Source organism: Cibotium barometz, chromosome 46 (assembly GCF_041138505.1).
Source record: "Cibotium barometz isolate CiBa-2024 chromosome 46, ASM4113850v1, whole genome shotgun sequence".
Lineage (NCBI taxonomy): Eukaryota > Viridiplantae > Streptophyta > Polypodiopsida > Cyatheales > Cibotiaceae > Cibotium > Cibotium barometz.
In genome coordinates, this window is record NC_141091.1 from 42,144,883 (window position 1) to 42,164,494 (window position 19,612).

Sequence of the window (19,612 nt, forward strand, 5' to 3'; positions counted from 1 at the left end):
ATTTGTTCAAAAACTACTAGGTGGTCTAGTGTATCTTAGGTGGCATTCTTTGAACTTGTTGGGCTTTTGACTTGTGATGTTCCTAAGGCTCTCTAGGGGCAACAAGTGTTGTTCTTTTACTCAAACCTCAGCCTATAGATTCCAAAAAATCAAGCATTTCTTGAGATAGTTCTCAAAGCAGCAGATGATGATCCAAGAGGAGCACTCGGTGGCACAAGAAGCACCATAGGGTTTAGAAAACCATGAGGCATGTGAGGTGGAATAAATACAAGTCTTAGTTGAGATATGGTAGCATCAACCACTCTTGGTGATGGAACATCCATACTACTATTCATGGGTATAAAATGGTGGTATTTTGATAGACGCCCTTTGTCTTAGATTGGTCCAACTTGAGAGTGTAGAATCCCTAAAGTCCCAAGGATTGTTAAGGAATAGATGGAGTCTTAGACTGGTTTCTCAAGAATTCTAAAGGCTCATCATTAGGTTGAGAAGTGTGGAAATGTCCTAAACTAACTTGAACTTTAGCAAGTCCTAGCATTATGGCTTAAAAGGTGGATGTTTTTGCATGTGAGTAAACACAGTTCAGGGGTTAGAAGCAAGACGATAGAGTCTATCCAAAAGAGCTTTATCCAAGGGGTTAGTAATAAGTATTCCACTTATCACCACCAATGGAATCCTCTCTCTTTCCTAGCATTAACATGGACTAATGATGTCTCTCCCATGAATTTTTTTGTGTGGTTAATGTTATCTAACGTGCCACTACATAGTCAAAAACCATCTCAGTTAGTGAATCTTCTAACTTGGGGTTAAAAGGCTCAATGCCATTTTTTAAAGCAACCCCTTTAGGTCAAAAAATCTCATAGATTTGATTGTTTCCATCCACATATTCCACTTCATATGTGATTGGATTTACCATCTATTTAAGGATGCAATTAAACATCAATGGACATATAGGTTCTGTGGGATGTCTCCAATCTTGTGGTGGAAGGATGGATTTCAACATTAAATGTCAATGTTTTATCACTTAAGAAAGGGACAAATGTACTTGAAGCCTGGGATTTCTCTAGGCCCTCTTGTCGCTAGTCATTTAAAACTCTTTTGTAGGACTAACAATCATTGTTGGATGGTCTAATAACTCCTCCCTTAATAGACGATAGGATGTCAAGGTCAAAACAAGGGTTCATTATGAGATGTGGGGTCAAGAATTGGTCAAGTCCCATTCTAATACTTGCAGTAGGAGCATAAAAGGTAACCTCACTTTCAATGTCCTTGGTATAGGGTATTTGTTTTGTGACCGAACTAACACCTTGCAAGACCACAAGTGTAACATAAACTCTAAAGGTAAACAGAGAAATTTTGGTCGTCTCAATAAGGTTTAGTCAAGGGATCCAATGGTTAGATTTGTTAGTTTAAGGCATATGGAAGCACAAGCTTCAGCTAGCTCCTTAACAACTTGGTTTAGAGTCTCGACCTTATTCTTTTTAGTTTACCTCCCACTTTCACCGTTGAGAAATTACATTTTATATCCAAAAATTTCTCCATACATGATAGTAGCCACATAAGACTTGAATAAAAACATAGATACATAAAGAAGATGAAAATTTTTATCTTACATCCAAGAAATTATCCATACATGATGGCAGCCACATGAGGCTTGAAAAAAAAACATAGTTGCATAAAACAAAACTATACATGAAGAAAAACTACAAGGAAAACTACTCATAAGAAAGAGAGGAAAAATAAGAAAGCACTTACCTCTTTTTGGTGATGTTGAAAGAGACGATTAGAAGACCTACAAAACCAACAAAAGGGTGAGGAAAGGATTAGTACTTCATACATAGAAAAGCCCTAAGAACCTAATGCACACATACAAAATCGAAAAGAGAGGAAAGAGAGAAAAACATTTACCTCTTTTTGGTGAAGCTGAAAGAGAGGATTATAAGAACTACAAAACAAAACAAAAAGTTGTGAAAAGAATTAGTAATACAAAACCCTAAAAGTGTGAATAGCATGAATACACAAGGAGGTTTAAACCTTATGCATAAGGAGGTTTAAGTATAAGCCTCTTATGCATAAGAGGCCTCTTATGCATAAGCCTCTTAGGCTTATGCATAAGAAAGAAAGAGAGAGAGAGATAGAGAAGAGAATACCATTCAAAAAATTTAAACCTAAGAAGCTTATGCATGAGAGAGAGAGAAAGAGAGAGTGAAGAGAATACCAATCAAAAACCCTTATTCTAAACATACCATTCAAAAACCTTGAATATATGAAGATGTGGGATAGAGATTTCCTTGTGAGGAATCATCATTTTGGGAGGAGACTTTGTGAGGAGAGGAAAAAGGGTGAGGTGCAGCCATTACAAGGAAGAGGTACAACATAGGGAGCAAAGGGAAGGGAAGCAAAAATAGTTACAGCATCGTCGCGGGCAAGATTATTCAAATTTTTTTTAAAGAGCATCTATAGGCACGTCTATACATGCATCTATAAGCACGTCTATATGAGTATAGATGCGCTTATAGATGTGCCTATAGGATGCGCTTATAGACATTAGTATATAGACATGCCTATAGAAGCGCCTATAGATGTTTATATAGCCACATAAATAGCCGCGTAAATCCTGTAAAAGTGTAAATTCACCCATGGCCCCTCTCTCACTTCCATCTCTCTCTAGTTTGCGCTTATATGTTCTCATTCTCTTGTAGTTATTTTGGACACAGGACTGGACAAGTGTCGCATATCATAGCTTGCCGCATTTGGGAAGCAAGCCTTGAATTTGAAGGCCTAAAATGTGAAGGCTAGAAATGTGAACAATGGGATGCAATATGCCACAGTGGTTAAGAGATCTAAAGGGTTCTGAGTTGGAACTCGTCATGCAAGAAAGCCATGATGAGTGGTGGTTGGGTATAACATGTTAGCAATTAATGCAAGGTGTCCATTTCAATTACCTTTATTCCATGCATGATTCTAGGAAATATTCTAGGAAGCATATCTCTATTTTCTATCTAGAATGCAATAGTCACTTGTTAATGGTCACCTCCATATATAGTGACCTAATTTTGCATAAAGGGCTAATCCATTATAAACATTTGATATGAATGAAATACATCAAGCGATTGCTTCCTATTCTATTTTCTTCTCTTTCTCTCTTCCTCTCTCATTCTCCTCAGCATTTTCTACCCTATGTGAAGTTCTCACATGGTATGAGAGCTTTTTAAGGCAAAGGAAGACATTTATTTACACCGGATCAATGAGCTTATGGAAGGATAAACAACTTGTTTTAAAGATGAGAAAAAATAGATATTTTTTAGAAGTACACATAAAAATGTTATTTTCTTTGAGTTAGGATTTTAAATAAGTAATTTATCTATGCTTCCTTTTTTAAAACTGGAGATGGCAGATTCCTCAGCCGAGGCGAAGGAAAACGTACATTTGTGGGAAAGATTCGACCCCTTGGACACTATATATCAAAGATCCCTCTAAATGTGTTGATCATCATTCAAAGTATTCAGATGATCCACACATTCCACTAATGGCCCTAAAGGTATTAACAACATGCCTAGGATATGGTAAGATCTAGCATACTATTAAAAAGATTATGTTGCTAGACAAGCAAGATGCAATACGGATATTTGGATATGGTCGAGGGTTCTCAGGATCAAGCCTGGGTAGGGTATTTTTTATATAATACGGCAGAGGCTATTTACAAAATGGGAAGCTTGGTGAGCTATGAATCTTCTCTTGAATTCTCTATTATTAAGTTACATTTAATATTTAGTTTCCTTATACAATAACAAGTTGGGTATGATAAATAGTATACATGATTGCTATGTATGTGGGTATATATCCTCAAAGGAGATAGATCCTAAATCCATAAAAATGGCTCATCTCAATGCTATTGAGGTAGTGTGCATGATTGATGAAAACTTTCCTCGAGTAATACTCAATAGCCAATTACATCTTGTGGTACATTCAGTTGATGAGGTGGAACTTTGTGGTGTTGTTCATGTTCAATGGATGGTTCATAAAAACCTTAAAGGACTTTATAAGACAAAGAACAAGGCTAGAAGCAAGCATGACCAGGGGATGGTTGATAAATGCCTCCACCTCTACTTTCACCTGCTCCATTTGTGACTGTAACTCTTTTTCCTTAGCGGCCCCGTCCTAGATGCCGATGGGGTCATTATCGTGAGACCATTGATGATGGTTAGGAGATGGTCAGGGGTACAAGTGTTAGCTAGGGTTAGGGGCAATGGTATGAGGAATATTCCCTAGATTATTCCCTTGGATACCAGTTCCATCATTAGTGGACGGTGGGCCTTGGGAAACTATTTAGCGTCCAAAACAGCTAGCTTGGCTTCCGCCTTGACTAGCTCCACTTTATCCTTGTCTGCCCTGGCCTATACTTCTCTTATGATCCTTAAATGTTATTCTCTAACCATGTCTCGAGAGGGTCACTCATAAATATGTAAGCATAGCACGTGGGTTCAATAGAAGGGATTTTTTAAATCCCTCTTGTAGACACTTTTTACATACAAAAGGGTACCATTTAAAGAGGGTATTCACAGGTTGAATAGAAAAAGGGTATGTTTTATTTATGAAAATTTCACAGATAATGGATTTTAAAAATAGGCCTTTTCACGTGGCCTTCACCCCTTGCTTGGCTTATAATAACCCTTTTCACTTTCTCTTGCAATTGCCTATTTGTTTGTTATGTCTGGACCAGGGCTTCCCTTAGCACGACCATTGCTTGTTTTGTCTCTTCATCCGCCGTCTAGAGCCTTGCTAATTGTCTTTGCATTTCCTCCATCCGGCCCTCTTCTGTTCTTCTTCTTCTTAGCTCCTCCTAGAGTGGTGCCTATTGACCTCTCAATTCTTGGATTATGGCCTCCTTTTTCTTAACTTCTGCCTGTAACATAGATATTTCCTTGGACCCATTTGTCATGCACTTCTGCAGATAATTGAGGCCCCCTTGTACCCACCTTGCGTCAATATTTTTTGGAAAAATGGCAGGACTAGGTTTAGAGGGCTCGTGTGATTACTCGAGGCGGATGGGCTCTTTCACCATGATCCCCTTCTGTTCATGTCCCAGGTGTAGAGGTCCTATGGTGGTTCTTTCCTTATTTATCCGTAGGCATTGATTCGAGGGGGCTTCCTTGAGCTTGTGCGAGAGGTTGGACTTCCTGATTTTGGTGAAGTCCTCCTTACGTTCTTGTTAACCTATGACGGACATTGAGACGTACTATGTTTTATGTCATTAATTTAAATATTCTGAGTCATGGGCCAGGCTTGTCGGTAGCATATGTAAAGGATAAAGGGATTGGGTGATCGCCGATGAGAGGCGCACCTTGAATATCAATAGGATAAGGGTTAGGATCGGCCGGCCATGTATGGGCACCCATGTGTGAACGGCACACCCCTCCCTACATCCTAGAGGGGCTAAAGGATGGGCACCAAAAAGTGTGACTGTTCCCTGGAAGAATCTTCTTGTATTTGCGGTTGCGCCCCTCTAAGAGATGAATCTCATGAAGGAAAAGAATGTCTATGGGTCCCCCCACTATGACCCTGTGAAGCTCCTCTCATAGGACGCCTCATGTTTGAAAGCACTGACATTTTAAGGAGTACTATGAAAAAGAAATGAGAGATATAGGAACACAAAAAAACTCTTCCCACCATAGAATAAGAATTTAAAGCTATTCAAGAGAAAATGTGAATTACTAATATGGGAAGAGGTCTAATACCAAAGGTAGTATTCAGATGATCCACACATTCCACTAATGGCCCTAAAGGTATTAACAATATGCCTAGGATATGGTAAGATCTAGCATAATGTTGAATAGATTATGGTGCTAGAGAAGCAAGATGAAATACGAATATTTGGATATGGTCAACGATTCTCGGGATCAAGGGTAGGGAATTTGTTATATAATATGGCTTATGCTAGGGAAATTTATGATTTAAATTCAGGTGCTGTTGGAAACTACCAACGCTAAAAGTTGTTTCGATATAGAGGGAAGCTACCAGAGAAGGACAACACTGAAGATGAGAGTGTGCCACCTGAGGAAAACAATCTTTAGGATGAGGAAAAATAAGTACTCAAGGAACAAAAACAAGAGAAGAAGGAAAGAACAAGATGTTTTTAAAGGGACATGAGAACTTATATTAGCAAGTCTTATACTACTTGTATTTATATAATTTGCTTGATTACATAGTGTGGACTACTCATTATTTCACCCTGCAAGCCTAATTTCAAAATTTTATAAGATTTGTAACACCGTGACTATTTCTCCACATACTCCCCATCCTTCAAAAAGACACACTTTATTTAGCATGATGATTGTTTATAATAAATTGATGTTGATAATAATGATAATATTTTTGTTAGGTTTAAACTACCCTGGTTTTTAAGAATTGCATTGTATCGTTGCATTTGCCTCCAATAGAATGTGTTGAAGAGCTCTCATAATGCATTTGTTTTTGTTTTCTCACCACTGTGTCAAGTTGTACAAAAAGATACATAGTCTTTGAGCTTAAGTCTCATCATGTGCAGTAGTCTTTGTCGAGCACCAAGTTGATATGGTGCCTTCTCTTTGAGTTAGAATCAACCCCATAGAAAACAAATAAAATAAAGCACTAATAAATTAGAAAATGATATAGATTCGAAATGAAATAAAGAGATGGTAGGGAGGGAGAAACAATGGGTAAAGGAAATAATGTCTCGAAACAAAAACCAAACAAGGAATCACAATCTCCTAAAACCAAAAAAGTAATCACAACCTCATAAAACTAGGAAAGCCAAAGTAAAGAGGTTAAGGCTAAACCTCAAGACAAGGGAAAGAGGGTTGAAGAAAGCTTAAACCCAAGGGAGGTAAAGGGACACGATGCAAAAGTGTTGAGACCATGGATCCAATGTATGTGACACCTGCTACTACAAGTGCTCTAAATAAATTTTGTTCTCGTCGCACTTGGGAGAGAAAAATGGGAACCTACTAGTGATCTAAGAGATATCAAATGAATAAATTTCATCTAGCACCCTATCTAGTGTAATTAAAAGTTAAATCAAAGCAACACACCACCTGAAGATGAGAAAAAGACTCTTGTCAAGAGCCTTATAAATAACATGCTCAAGATACCATGCTTAAAATTTTTGAGTTGTTGCCTAGGCCACCATTTGACATTGAACCACATCTTGTTAAACCCAAAAGAATTTCCCAAAACCAACAAGAAGAGGAGTATCGATTTACTTTTTAAGAGCAAGGGAACTCTCTACCACTAAAACCACTCCATCAAATCATGTTGAGAATAAATTAGAAGAAAAATCTATAGATGATAATGTAAGTTAGTAGTCAACTACGAATAAATTAGAAGAAGAAACTGTAGATGATACTAAAGACACATGATTGGCACAAGATATTACAGGTATTCAAACATTCTTTTATTCATTTTTCATTTATGGTACCTAATCTAAAGGGTCATATAATAACTTTATATTTTTCTCAAAGCATAGTTTTTATTTATGGTACCTAATTTAAAGGCTCATATAATAACTTTATATTTTTCTCAAAGCATAGTTTATTCTTCGAATAACTATAGTTGGTTGTGGAGATAAGAAGGTGAGAGAGGGTATTTACAAAATGGGAAGTTTGGTGAGGTATGAATCTCCTCTTGAATTCACTATTATTAAGTTATATTTAATATTTAGTTTCCTTATTCAATGACAAGTTTGGTATGATAAATAGTATACATGATTGCTATGTATGAGAGTATCTATCCTCAAAGGAGATAGATCCTACATCCATCAAGATGACTCATCTCAATGCTATTGAGGTAGTGTGCATGATTGACGAAAAACTTTCCTCGAACAATACTCACTAGCCAATTACATCTTGTCGTACATTCGGTTGATGATGTGGTACTTTGTGGTGTTGTTCATGTTTAATGGATGGTTCATGAAAACCTTAAAGGACTTTATGAGATAAAGAGCAAGGCCAGAAGCAAGAATGATAGAGGGATGGTTGATACATGACTCCACCTCTACTTTCACCTGCTTAATAATTTGTGGCTGCAACTCTTTTTCTTTAGCGGCCCCGTCCCCTCTACTTCCTGCTTCTAGGCTTATTTGGTTGGCTCTAGTGGTTGCCACCACTCCTGTTAGTTGCATTCTTGTTGGCTCTTCGAAAACCAAATTTTAGGTCCCTCCGTCCGAATTCCTATCTTGAGTCTGGAGTGTTAGTATACACTGAATGCCCGCCTCTGAGCATGTATCTCACTTTGATATATCATGCACATTTGTTAGGCCCCCATTATGAGGAGTAACCGTGGTGCATATGTATTTAGTGGGAGCCCTAGCTTAGATGCCGATGGGGTCATTATCGTGACCATTGATGATGGTTAGGATATGGTCAGGGGTATGAGCATTAGCTGGTTCGGGGCAATGGTATGAGGAGTATTCCCTTGGATACCAGGTCCATCATTAGTAGTAGGCAGTGGTCAGTGGGCCACGTTCTTAATACGCCGGCGGTGACCATGTCTATGTAGTGTAACTGCCCTTGTTATATACGCGTCTACCACACCGCCTCTAATACTATATATGGACATGGTTGCCATGAGCTAAGGCATCCAATGCTTGTGAGTATCCACCCCCTTCTACACTTCGTACGTACTCCATCCAAAGTCTGTCTAGATCGCCATCTAAGCTCTACTTGAGAGCGCATAGGTGGATAGTACCATCACTTGTACCTCTTTGTATAATCAAAATTCTAAATTCTTTCCATTGTGTATCTCTTGCATTGTCTATTGTGCTTTGTCTTCGTATCTCTTTCCGTTGTGCCATATTCTTATGGAGAGGAGCCATTTGTTTGTAGGTCAATGTGGGGGCTTGCATAGCCATTGTTAACTTTCTCAATTAATCCTCCTACACCTCCTTTAAGTCTTCTATGGCATGGTTCTCCCATTGCTCCATTTTCTCTACCTCCAACTCATAGACCTCGGGGAACTCTTCGGCATCCAAAACCTCTAGTCTGGCTTCTGCCTTGACCAGCTCCACTTTATCCTTATCTGCCCTGGCCTATCCTTCTGTTATGATCCTTAAATGTTCTTCTCTGACCATGTCTGGGGGGGTCAGTCATAAATATGTAAGCATAGCATGTGGGTTCAATAGAAGGGATTTTTAAAATCCCTCTTTGACACATTTTCTACATACAGAAGGGTACCATTTAAAGAGGGTATTCACAGGTTGAATAGAAAAAGGGTACGTTTTATTCATGAAAAATTCACAGATAAGGAATTTTTAAAATAGGCCTTGAATGCACATGATAGAGAGGGTTTACTTATAGTGAACCCCATGAGGACCATGTTCACCTGGCCTTCAGCCCTTTCTTGGCTTATAATAACCATGTCCACCTGCTCTTGCAATTGCCTGTTTGTTTATTCTGTTTAGACTAGGGCTTCCCTAAGCACGACCATTGCTTGTTTTCTCTCTTCATCTGCCTTCTACAACCTTGCTAATTGTCTTTGCATTTCCTCCATTCCGCCTTCTTCTGTTCTCCTTCTTCTTAGCTCCTCTTGGCGTGATGCCTATTAACCTCTCAATTCCTGGATTATGGCCTCCTTTTTCTTGACTTTCACCTGTAACATAGCTATTTTCTAGGAACCATTTGCCATACACCTCTGCAGATAATTGAGGCTCCCTTGTACCCAGCTTGCGTCAATATTTTTTGGAAAAATGGCATGACTAGGTTTAGAGGGCTCTACCTGTGATTGCTGGAGGTGGGCTTTGTCACCATGATTCCTTTTGGTTCGTGTCCCAGGTGTAGAGGTCCTATGGCGGTTCTTTCCTTATTTATTTGTAGGCATTGGTTTGCGGGGGCTTCCTGCTACTATTCCTCGAGCTTGTCCAAGAGGTTGGATGTCCCGATTTTGGTGAAGTCCTCCTTGAGTTCTCTGCTCCTCTTCTCTTCTATGCTCATCTTTCCTTTTATCCCCTTCTTCTTTTCTCCTCCAGACTCAAATGCCCTCTTCCTTCCGGATGACATCTGTCCTAAGCTTCCCTCTTCCTAAGTCTTTGAAGCAGTCTCTTCCTTGTTCTCTATGCTCTTCTTCTTGCTTCTCTATGCTCTTCTTCTTGCTTGCTTCCTCCTTCTTGCCCTTTTCTTCCTGCCCAGCTCTTCAATGTGCTTTAAACAATGTTGTTATGTAGGGGACAATTTTCATTCTAATGTTCAGGCAGCTAACTTTTCCAATCTGATCCTTGATATTATTGTACACCAACTCTGCCTAGGCCACTTTTGTTCATGATTCTATTGCTTTCACTAGTTCGTATGCCTTTCTAGACATGCAATATAGCTTGTGGGTGGGATTGATCATCTCCACCATGAAGTGCAAACGCTTCTGTCGTTCCTCATCTGGCATCCCTATCATTTTGAATTCCTTTGCCTCTAGAGGGCCGAATTTATTGACGACGAGTTCCTCATCCTCTGTTTCCTTGACTTCACCCCCCTCACCTTCTAGTTGAAGCTTGAACACTTCAGCCACATAGAGGGGATTAAAGGCCTTCTTCTCACCCGCCGATGGGAGTGTGATGGTGTCTATTTTAAGAAGCTTCTCTAGCTGCTCTTCTACCTTGTAATTCTACTTGAGCTCCTCCCAAGGTAGCTCCGTGAACTCTGTGAGTCCCATGCTTTCCATCCACTATGCATGTTTGTCTACCTCCTTGTACAGTGTGGATGACACGGCATCGAACTCCAGGACCATGTCTTCTTCCTCTTTAAGAATGTTGGGGATGCTTGGAAGATAGCGGAAAAGTGAGTAGGGTTTAGCACGAGGAGAGTTAGGAGTGCATGGTAATTTTATGAAAATCGATTTAGGAACTATGCATTCAATGGAGAGGCACCCTTTCCAAAGGTGGCCATAATTGCTTCATCTTTCCATGATTGCCCCAGATCTCCCTCGTTATTCGATATTGGTTCTTCTACACTCTTTTCAAGGTCATTAGTGGCCTTTACATGTCCATGCACCCCTTTCTGTGGTGGCAACCTCAACTTTCCCATTTGCGCGATGTTGTTGTCGCATGGCTACGCGGTGTCTATACACACCGTTATCATATTTACACATGGTGGATTGTTGACTCATAATCTATACAGCTTCTCGACAGTAGAGGAATGAACCAAGTACGTTTGTATTGGAGACTTGAATGATCTCTTCTTTCGGTTTGATGTTTGTCAACATCCACTTTTAGGTAACCTCCCCTGTTGGCCAAGGTAATCGAATCAATTTGCCAGCAAAGAGAACATGAAGTGGTGAGGTGAGAGTTTCTTACCAGCATTGTTGATCCAAATTTGAATACTTCCCTTGAGGGCGTATTTCAAGAAGCTTGTAAAACATGCAACATCTTAGGGTTTGGGAATATCACAAGGTATGCCAAGGCATTGCTGTGTTTGCTTTGCAATGTGCCCAAAGCGGCTTGCAGTCTATCCCCATCATGCCCACATAGGACTACACGAGGGGGCAAGAACTCTCGTGCCAAGGCATACCCAAGGCCCCTGGTTCCCCCTGTTATCACTACCCCAAGGGAAAGATGGGCCAATAGGACGCCCTCTCTTGGAACATTTCATCATCTCAAGATTAAGCACCAACAGGAAGGCATTTCCGTCGAGGCCAAAAGGTGGCTGCTATCATCAAAGGCAACAGACTCATATACATGGAATTTGCACCTTTTCGAATCATGTAATTCCACCTTTTTAAATATCAACATATATATATATATATATATATCTTTGAAATTCTATTCTTTCAACACGTGTCCACATTGAGCCGAGCTCGTTCATATATATCTTACAAATTCTATTCTTTTAACGTGTCCACATTGAGAAAATCTCATTTATATAGGACACAGGACTGGACCAAGTGTCGCATATCGTAATGTGCTGCGTGTGGGAAGCAAGCTTGAAATGTGAAGGCCTAAAATGCCTCGAGTATATTTGGAATCTAGGTGTCTATTGGGAAGATTTAAGCAAGCCACCCTACTATGCCACTCAGAAGCCTTGGTTTCATGTCATTGACCACCTCCACAGTAGTCTTTGTAAGCCTTAATGCCATCTCATTGACAACCTCCAAGGCGGTCTCTGCAAGTGTCCGTTGCTTCTTCCTGTGTGGACTCTCCTACTCTTTTCTTCCCTTCAACTTCTTCTTGGGCCAAGAGATTCATCTTGTCAACCTCAACGTGCGAGTGGCTTTTCTTAAGGTGGGCCATTTTGGAGTTTGGAATGTCATAGCACTTTTGCATATCCTAGCGATTTTGAAAAGAAGGCATAAAAGCTCCTCCAACTCCGCGCAATCTATAACTGGTCAGCCGTGCCTTAATTCCTTTGTCTCCAACACCACATCCACAGCCACAGCCACAGCCACAGGCAGCGGCGCACGACGCTTCAGGAGTCTACAGTCCTTGTTGTTGTAGACGATATTGAATCTATAGCCCAGTTTATTGTAAATAATGACCAGCAATATGTGGAATATATGCAAAAGAAAAAAAAGTGGAATAGTTGGCCAAGAGGCCTGAGCTGAACAAAACCAGGCAATCTTGCAGGATACAGAAATAGTGTGAGAGAGAGTCATACACAGGAATAGGAGGATAGCTAGATTCGGTTGTATTACATTAGAAGGTTGTTACTCTGACGTCGCTAGAAACGACGTCAGAGTAATTATTATTTACAGAAAACTGGGCGTTCCTTCCAGCGTTGCACTAAACACTCTATTCGCGCAGCAACGCTGTCGCACCAAACATGTGAATTAGAAACTATCCAAGAGACTTCATACGGCTCAGGGAAATGCGATCTAAATAGGCTCGGAGAAATGCGTCCCTTTTTGACGTACTTAGGAGACACCATGAGAGCCTCTACAATGGCTTCTTCATTAACAGGCAAGCTCGTTCCACAATGTGCACGCATATGTGGGAGGTATTTTATAGATTCATTCTAAAAATCTTTTTTTTTCTTTCCTTAACGTCTTATTCCATTCCTTTCCCATGCCCGAAAGTTGAGAACAATGGGATGGAATATGCCATGGTGGTCTAGAGATCTAAGGGTTTCTCAGTTGGTTGGTACTCGTCATGCAGGAAAGCCATGATGAGCAGTGGTTGGGAATAATATGATGAGCAGTGGTTGGGAATAATAGGAGACCACCTGAGACACCTGAAAGCTGAGAACAATGGGATGCAATATGCCACGGTGGTCAAGAGATCTAAAGGGTTATGAGTTGGTACTTGTCATGCAAGAAAGCCGGGTATAATATGTTAGCAATTAATGCAAGCTATCCATTTGAATTACCTTTATTCCATGCATGATTCTAGGAGATATTCTAGAAAGCATATCTCTATTTTCTATCTAAAATGCAACAATCACTTGTTAACGGTCACCTCCATATATAGTGACCTAATCTTGTATAAAGGGCCAATCCATTGTAAACGTTTTATATGAATGAAATACATCAAGTGATTTCTTCCTAGTCTCTCCTTCTCTCTATCTCTCTCTCTCTCTCTCTCTCTCTCTCTCTCTCTCTCTTCCTCTCTCCTCTCATATCATTCTCCTCACCATTTTCTACTCTATGTGAAGTCCTGACATGGTATCAAAGCTTTGAGAACTCCATAGACTTTCCATAAGCTTTCTACATCTTGAGGTCTTATTTTCTTAGCTTCAAACTTCACTACCTTCTTGGTCTAAGCTCTTTCTCCTTCAACTAGAGGTCATGGAGGTAGTCTCTTCTTCCGCTGCAACAACCAAGCCAAGGTTGTTCTCCATTGACAAGCTCAATGGCAACAACTACCTCGTATGGAAGCTACGAATAGAGCTATACCTCAAACAACTGCAACTATGGAAGTATGTCAAGGGTCATGGTAAACCCAATGAAGAACAAATCAAAGCTCTTAAGCTGTGGAAACAACAAGATATCACAGCGCAGATGGAGATCATCCTTCACTGCGGAGACCGACAAGTACAAATGGTGAGAAGCCTCAAATCTTCACATGAAATATGGCAATTTTTCAAACATTCTTATCTACACACTGACTTGATCTATCAAGTGTCTCTTGTGAAAAGGCTTGTCAATTTTAACATGCAAGAAGGTCAACCAACAGCCAAGTTCCTAGATTCTTGGGAGGGTCTTCTAGATTAAACCCTTCTCTCTGGTCTTGAAGTCCCAGACTCTCCAATCAATGTTCTTGCTTGAAGCCTTAGCATCAACATGGAGAGCTTTCATCACAACCCATGCTTCAACAACGGAGCTCAAGCTCCAAAGCTTGGTCGCCAAAATTCAACAAGAGGAGGCCTTACGGCATCAAACATCCCACTCCACCACCAAAACTATAGCTTTAGCCACTTCTCTCAATGCTCACAAGCATGGTCATCACAAAAGTGGTTCTCACCACTCTCACCAGTCCCATCACATCAATCCAAAGGGAGGATACTACAAGCATTCTCATGCTAAACATACCCCTTACTCCAATGTACAATGCACATACTGCCACCACAATGGGCATGAAGAAAACGAGTGTCGCACCAAGCAAAGGGCTCTCTCCCATAACAATCATCACAATAATCACAAATGGCCATTTGGTAGAGCTCATTTCACTCAGGTTCAAGTAAGTAATCAAACTACTTCTCCTACTTTCTATATAATCCTCTTACTTCTCATGATTACCCTCTTTAGCTATTTGCCACTAGTATCTCTCATAATACTCCTTCTTCTACTATCTGGTATTTAGATACTAGTGCAACTCACCATATGACCTTCAATCTCTCTTGGCTATCTAATTTCACTCCTCTCCACCACCACAAGCCCTTAGATGTTTTCTAGGAGATGCAAGCTAACGGCCATGGTGAAGTTGTGCTCACATTCCCTAATGGCAAAACTACAGTGGTCAAGAAGGTTTATTATGTCCCATGCCTAAAGAAGAACCTCATTTCTATCCGTAAGCTTGACGATCAAGGTCTCGAGTTCAAATTTCTAAAAGATGGCTGTCATATTCAAGCCATAGATACTCATGGTGGAAACAAGAAGATTACTTTGGTGTGCCCCAAAGATGCTAAGCGTTACCCTCTTGGCACTACATCCTCATTAGTAAAACCCCTCTCTACTACCATCAACACCCCTCCAGAAGAAGAAACACTATTGTGGCACTATCGGCTTGGCCACATTTAAGCACATGCGCTTCACCAAATGAAGCATAAGCAACTTGTCCTTGGGCTTCCCAAGGAAATCACACCCATTAGCTTTTGTGAAGGACGTGTTGTTGGCAAAGCCAAATATTTTCCTTTCCCAAAATCAACTTCATGGACTTCTTAGCCTCTTGCATTAATTTACACGAATTTGTGTGGTCCTATGCAAACTGCCTCTCTCACAGGCAATAAATACATGATTTTATTCATTGATAAATTTACAAGGGACACATATGCTTATTTTCTCTTTGAAAAATCATCTACATTCATCAAATTTACATCTTTCCAAGAACAGGTGGAGAACTAGCATGACAAGAAGGTAAAGATATTAAGGTCCAACAATGGTGGAGAATACATTTCCAATGCTTTCAAGGAGCATTGCCTTGCACATGGCATCCGCCAATGAATTCATAATTCTTGATCAAGCCAAGCTCACTTCTGCTAAGGCGTCCAAAGCAATCTTTGTGGGCTATGGTGAGATCGGTTTGGTCACAAAGCATACCGCCTTCATCATCCTGAGAGCCGCCACTTATTCTTCAGCCACTCCATAATCTTCAATGAAGAAGCCTTGATGGGCGTGGCATCTCATCCCTTCAAAGCCTTGGATTCCTCTTCATCTACCCCACGATGGCACCCTCTTCACCCGCCTCTACACATTTGTAGCTGCTGCCTCTCCTACCCACACCAACTCGCCCAAAAAATGAACTCCCACCCAACCCATCAACCTTTATAAGGTTGCTAACTCAACTTCCCCAGGCGATGTGTTGCACTTCACAATTAACATCCTCGATACCTCATCGCCAAAGCAAACCATCCACTCCGCTACCACCCACCATCGTGGACTACCCCTCACCATGCAACGCGAAACCTTAGTTGCCATCTCTAGTGCAGGCCGCCATGCGCACTCATGCTTATACCTGGAGATGCTTCATAGCGATGCACCCACTTCTGCTCCCCACCATGCAACTAGCCATGTGTCACCTCTTCCATTGCATGGAGACTAACTTGTGCTAGTCGCAGTTCACTCTACTAGCTCCAATGGCCGCCGCCCCCTCTCCAACCACGCGCATGGCTGTTCTTTCAAAGAATTTCATTGGCCTCCATGCTAACTCCAATCAGGCAGATGTCAGTACTAGTCCCTCCTTAGTCCCACATCCACCCTCTTCTGCTCACTGCCATGCAGCCAGCCAAGTGCCAGCCCCTCAGTTGCATGCGACTACCCACCTCCCTCAGCTTCCATGACAACCAGCGCATGCCGCCCACCTCTCCAGCAGGCTATATCTACTTCTTCCCCCTCACATACGTGCCTGCTCGTCCCCTCCATTCATAATAGATCAGCTTTGCCATTACATCCTTCCCCATAGCAGCCTCTTGCTTCACCTTTTCGCTCTACTGTGGCTGCTTCACTAGTGCTCCATCTGAGGCCATGCTTCCCACTGCTCCACCTAGATTCACGGTGGATCGCCCTATCTATCTATCCTCCTCCATATCTCCCCGAGCCTCACCTGCCCCTGTTTCTAACACTACCTCTTTGCCTTCTTTCGCTCACACCACCTCCAATAGCCTCCTTGATGATAGTGAATCCCCACCTCAAGGCTGCACCCGCAGCCTTGCTGACATCTACAATTCCACATGCTTCTCGGCTCTCCTACAAGCTAAAGGTGTGGATTCACATCCTCCAGATCTCCTTGACGATCCTCAAAGTCCTACCGTCGATGAGAAACTTGCTAGTACTCACTCTCAGAAATGGATTGATGCCATGACATAAGAAATCGAGGTGCTCATCACGGAGCAAGGCACCTGGATTCTTGTACCGCCACCACCTCATCGCAATATCATTGGGTGTAAATGGCTCCTCAAGAAAAAATACAAGGCTGATGGGAGTCTCGATTGATTCAAGGCAAGACTTGTTGCTCGCGGCTTCAGTCAGCAGCATGGTGTTGACTACATCGACACTTTCTCACCCATCTTAGGTATGGCATCCTTTCGTTTGATCGTTGCAATTGCCGCTCATTATAATCTTCGTCTTCATCACATAAACATCAAAATTGCATTTCTTCATGGTAAGCTAGATGAGGACATTTATATGCATCAGGCCGCTTACTTTCTATCTCACTCTCATTCCCAATTTGTTTGCAAGCTTCAATGCCCCATATATGGCTTGTAGCAGTCCCCTCGGCAATGGTACTGCCAAATGCATGATGCCCTTATGTCTTGGGGATGGCGTAGATTGCTCATTAATCATAACCTTTATGTTTTGCACAATCATCATGGGTGGTTCATTGGTCTTTATGTTGACGACATTCCTATTCTTGTATCTAATGAGCAAATCCTGCTTTTATCCAAAAATATGCTTAGGGGAGAATTTCCCATCACTATTAATGGTCCCATTTCTTCCTTTCTTGGGATTCAAGTAATTCGTGATCCTTATGGTCGCTTCATTTCACTCTCCCAAGAGAAGTATATTGAGGAAATTCTTGCTACTGCTCACATGTCCCAATGTTCTTTTGCCCCCATTGCTTCAGTCACAAACGCCCAGCTTGTACCTGAAGATCTTCCATGCACTCATCTTGATAGGAGTTTCATGCACGACTTTCCCTATGATCATCTTCTTGGGAAGATTAGATATTGCATCAATTGTACTCGGTTGGATGTTTGCTACCCCGGCCACATTCTCTCTTGAGCTCTCCATTAACCTTGCAAGGTCCATGGGATAGCACTCAAAAGGTGTCTATGCTATCTCCATGCCATAAAGGACTACAAACTAATATATTTTGCAGGCACATGCCCTCTTAGTATGGAGGCCTTTATAGATGCAAATTAGGGAGGCCATGATCCCCACATGCGGAGTCTCTCTGGATACCTCTTCTTGCTTGCTGGTGGTGCCATATCTTGCCATACCAAGTGACACCTATTGGTGGCTTCTTCCACGATTGAAGCACAGTACATTGCCACTTCCCTCACTACTCATGAAGCTCTTTGGCTTCACCAACTTCTTCGCGAGCTCCAACTTCCATGAGATACCCCCATCACAATGTTTTGTGACAACTGATCCGCTATCTCTCTTTCCCATTCTCCCAAGGTCTCCAACAAGCTCAAGCACATGAAGATTGCATACCACACCTACTCAAGGAGGTGGTTGAAGAAGGGCACATCACCATGCAGTTTGTCTCTAATCAAGAGAACCTCGCGGACTTCCTCACCAAGCCCGTTCCTCACAACAAACACCGCTTCTCGTGCCTTGGTGTTTGGCTCTTCTCTTGTGTCCATTTGAGAGGCAAATCATCCTATGAAGCAGCATCTCATTAGATTGTAGTATGTTCAAATGTCCACCTCTTGCCTTAAGGGGGGATGTTAGCAATTAATGCAAGGTGTCCATTTGAATTACCTTTATTCCATGCACGATTCTAGGAAGCATATTTCTATTTTCTATCTAGAATGCAACAGTCACATGTTAATGGTCACCTCCATATATAGTGACCTAATCTTGTATAAAGGGCCAATCCATTGTAAATGTTTGATATGAATGAAATACATCAAGTGATTGATTCCTAGTCTATCTCCTTCTCTTCTACTGCTCTCTCTCTCTCTCTCCTCTCATATAATTCTTCTCTTCTACTGCTCTCTCTCTCTCTCTCTCCTCTCTCTCTCTCTCTTTCCTCTCATATCATTCTTCTCACCATTTTCTACTCTATGTGAAGTTCTCACATAATAAGAGACCACCTGAGACACCCGCATATGAAGTAACTAGAGAGTACGTACTGGAACTTGCGTGTCTGCTGTTGCGGAATTGAGATAAGGCTACAATAATGTCACAAGGCTTGTAAATTGGTGTGGCGTGACTTGAAAGCTAGCTAAAGAGCCAGCGGCGCTAAAGCTAGCCACACGTGGAACTTTGTCTGCTAGGCCCCTCCAATCATCACCTTAAGTTGACGCCAATCATCACCTTCCTACCTCCTCACGGTGATGCCTTTACCATCGCCCGGTGCTCTCACTGCGCTGAACTCCTCCAGCTCTGCTGCACATGGAGCCTTGTCCGCAATCAAGCTCATGGTGGGCAAGCATCACCTTCCCAACCTTACGACATCTCTGCCGGTCGACCTCCCCATCATGACCTTCCACCTCCTCACAGTGATGCCTTTGCCATCTCCCGGTGCTCCTTCTTCACCGTCACCACCTTCCAGCCATGTCCTCACGCTTCAACAACTCTCACCGGCCACGTGCCAGCCTCCTCTCTATCACCGTCACCTCCGGCCTCAACGATGTTCCACCTCCCAACCACAACATCACTACCTCACGCCTGAGACACCTAGATATAGCCTGTTGGAGAGGTGGGGGGCGCCATGCACTAGTTGGCGCCGCTCAGTCGTGGAAGGTGAGGGAGGTGGGTAGTCGCCATTCAACTG